The following is a 4,039-nucleotide window of genomic DNA, read 5'->3' as shown; positions in this document are numbered from 1 at the left end:
TTTAATATTATTCATGTGTAACTCGCGGGTAGAAGTCATTCAAACGATTGAGATTATGCAGTTAGAATAGATGTATATATTATCATATATATCAAAATAATATATATATATATATATATATATATATATATATATATATATATATATAGGTTTAGATTCTATGGAAAACAAAAAACTCTAAAAATAAAAAAAAATGCATAAAAAAATACTTAGAGACCACAAAAAAAAATTTGAATTTTTTTATGAAACAATCGCAGCTTTTACTTTAAATTCGCTGAAATTGTTTTTAAAAAAAAGCCAATTAAAATTTTTTTTTGATTTTTTATTTTTTTTTCAACGATTTTATTAAAAAATCTGCGATTTTTCTATAAAAAAAATTAAAAAAAAAAAGTTTTGTGATCTCTAAGTATTTTTTATGCATTTTTATGATTTTTAGGGTTTTTGTAGGGTTTTATTGTTTTCCAAATATCCCTTCCCTATATATATATATATATATATATATATATATATATATATATATATATATATATATATATATATATATATATATATATATCAAGTTATTATACAGATTATTATATCAAACTTAACAACAACGTTATTGTCATAATTAAAAAAAACATATATTTGTAAAGACTTCAACTATATAGGTGTTTTTGCGCAACACACATGCAATCTCCTAGTATATACTTATAAAGGAAGCATTTTTTTTCTTTCACCACATTCATTTGAAACGCCCATGTATTTTTCCTTTCACAACATTTATTTGAAACTCCCATGACTTTTCAATTTCTTTCTAATAATGATTATAAATTGGTTAACAAGATTAAATAAATATCAAACCTAAAGTGTAATCATATATAAACTAAATTTCAATATTAAAATAATATCTTTACTTCTAGTTATAAAGTTATGTTTTTTTAACTTTTAACATATTATACTTAATTTACTAGTTTTAATATATTGTTGGATGTAAACCATTATCATTTCAAAGGTACAAATTTTGAACAATTTGTATAAAATACTTCAATTATAATTTTAAATATAACATTACAGGATCAACATAAACATAAAGTTTAGTTTAACTTAAACAACCCAAAAAATATTTTGTAAATAGTTAAAAGTGATAAATTGTAGTGTCTTTCTAATAATGATTATAAGTTGGTTAATAAGGTTAAATAAATATCAAACCTAAAGTGTAATCATAAATAAACTATATTTCAATATTTAAATAATATCTTTACTTCTACTTATAAAGTTATATCTTTAACTTTTAACATGTAAACCATTATCAGTTTAAAGCTACAACTTTTGAACAGTTTCGACAAAGTACTTAAGTTGTTAATTTAAATATATAATATTATAGTGTCAACTTAAATATAAATTTCGTATCCACTTAAAAAATCCAATGACTATTTTGTGAATAGTTAAAAGTGATAAATTGTAGTGCTAAATGCAAAAACAAAATTATAATCTGAATTTAACTAAAATATTTCCTAAAGATATTTTTGTAATCGTTCAAAGTTTTCAAATAAGTAGCTTAAAATAACTTATAATAACAATAGTTAAAAATAACTCTATATAAATGATTATATTATTACCTTTAAAATAAAAAAACAATGTTTGATGTTTTAAATAATTATAATGATAGAAATTAAAACGTTAAGTAAATAAATTTTAAAAATTAATTAACAATAACAACAACTACATATAAGATTAAACCACATATTATATTTAATTTTATTCATGAGTAACTCGCGGACAAATCATTCAAACGGTTGAGATTATGCAGTTATCATAGACGTATATATTATCATATAATTCAAAATAATCAATATATTATATCAATTTAGTATACAAATTATTATATCAAATTTAACAACGTTTAACATATTATAGTTAATTATTTAGTTTTAATATGTTGTTGTATGTAAATTGTTATCATTTTAAAGCTACAAGTTTTAAAAAGTTTGGATAAAATACTTAAATTGGTAAATAAAATATAACATTAAAGGGTCAACTTAAATATAAAATTTAGTTCAACTTAAACAACCCAAATAATATTTTGTAAATAGTTAAAAGTAATAAATTGTAGTGTCTTTCTAATAATGATTATAAGTTGGTTAAAAAGGTTATATAAATATCAAACCTAAAATGTAATCATAAATAAACTAAATTTCAATATGAAAATAATATCTTACTTCTACTTATAAAGTTATATCTTTAACTTTCAACATATTACAGTTAATTTATTAGATTTAATATGTTGTTGTATGTAAACCATTATCAGTTTAAAACTACAACTTTTGAACAGTTTCGACAAAGTACTTAAGTTGTTAAGTTAAATATATAATATTATAGTGTCAACTTAAATATAAATTTCGTATCCACTTAAAAAATCCAATGAGTATTTTGTGAATTGTTAAAAGTGATAAATTGTAGTGGTAAATGCAAAAACAAAATTATAATATGAATTTAACTAAAATATTTCCTAAAGATATTTTTGTAATCGTTCAAAGTTTTCAAATAAGTAGCTTAAAATAACTTACAATAACAATAGTTAAAAATAACTCTATATAAATGATTATATTATTACCTTTAAAATATAAAAAAATGTTTGATGTTTTAAATAATTATAATGATAGAAATTAAAACGTTAAGTAAATAAATTTTAAAAATTAATTAACAATAACAACAACTATATATAAGATTAAACCACATATTATATTTAGTTTTATTCATGAGTAACTCGCGGACAAATCATTCAAACGGTTGACATTATGCAGTTATCATAGACGTATATATTATCATATAATTCAAAATAATCAATATATTATATCAATTTAGTATACAAATTATTATATCAAATTTAACAACGTTTAACATATTATAGTTAATTTATTAGTTTTAATATGTTGTTGTATGTAAATTGTTATCATTTTAAAGCTACAAGTTTTAAAAAGTTTGGATAAAATACTTAAATTGGTAAACAAAATATAACATTACAGGGTCAACTTAAATATAAATTTTAGTTCAAATTAAACTACCCAAATAATATTTTGTAAATAGTTAAAAGTAATAAATTGTAATGTCTTTCTAATAATAATTATAAGTTGGTTAAAAAGGTTAAATAAATATCAAACCTAAAATGTAATCATAAATAAACTAAATTTCAATATGAAAATAATATCTTACTTCTACTTATAAAGTTATATCTTTAACTTTTAACGTATTATACATAATTTATTAGTTTTAATATGTTGTTGTATGTAAATCATTATCATTTTAAAGCTGCAAATTTTGAACAGTTTCTCTAAAATACTTAAATTGGTATATAAAATATAACATTACAGGGTCAACTTTAATATAGATTTTTGTTCAACTTAAACAACGCAAAGAATATTTTGTGAATAGTTAAAAGTAATAAATTGTAGTGTCTTTATAATAATGATTATAAGTTGGTTAATAAGGTTAAATAAATATCAGACCTAAAATGTAATCATAAATAAACTAAATTTCAATATTAAAATAATATATTTACTTCTTCTTATAAAGTTATGTCTTTAACTTTTAACATATTATACTTAATTTATTAGATTTAATATGTTTTTGTGTATAAACCATTATCAATTTAAAGCTACAACATTTGAACAATTTGGATAAATAATTAAATTGTTAATTCAAATATAACATTACACGATCAACTTTAATATAAATTTCAATTCCACTTAAAAAACAAAAGAATATTTTGTGAATAGTTAAAAGTGATAAATTGTAGTGCTAAATGCAAAAACTAATTGTAATCTTAATTTAGCTAAAATATTTCCTAAAGATATTTTTACAATCATTAAAAGTTTTCAAATATGTAGCTTAACATAACGTACAATAACAATAATTAAAAATAACTCTATATAAATTATTATATTGTTATCTTTAAAAACGAAAACAATGTTTGATGTTTTAAATAATTACAATGATAGAAATTAAAACGTTAAGCAAATAAATTTTAAAAAAATTAATTAACAATAATAACAACTAT

Source organism: Lactuca virosa, chromosome 8, assembly GCF_052849685.1.
Source record: "Lactuca virosa cultivar CGN04683 chromosome 8, Lactuca_virosa_CGN04683_v6, whole genome shotgun sequence".
Taxonomy (NCBI): domain Eukaryota; kingdom Viridiplantae; phylum Streptophyta; class Magnoliopsida; order Asterales; family Asteraceae; genus Lactuca; species Lactuca virosa.
The sequence above is the reverse complement of the archived record's forward strand: the minus strand, read 5'-3'. Positions refer to the sequence as shown.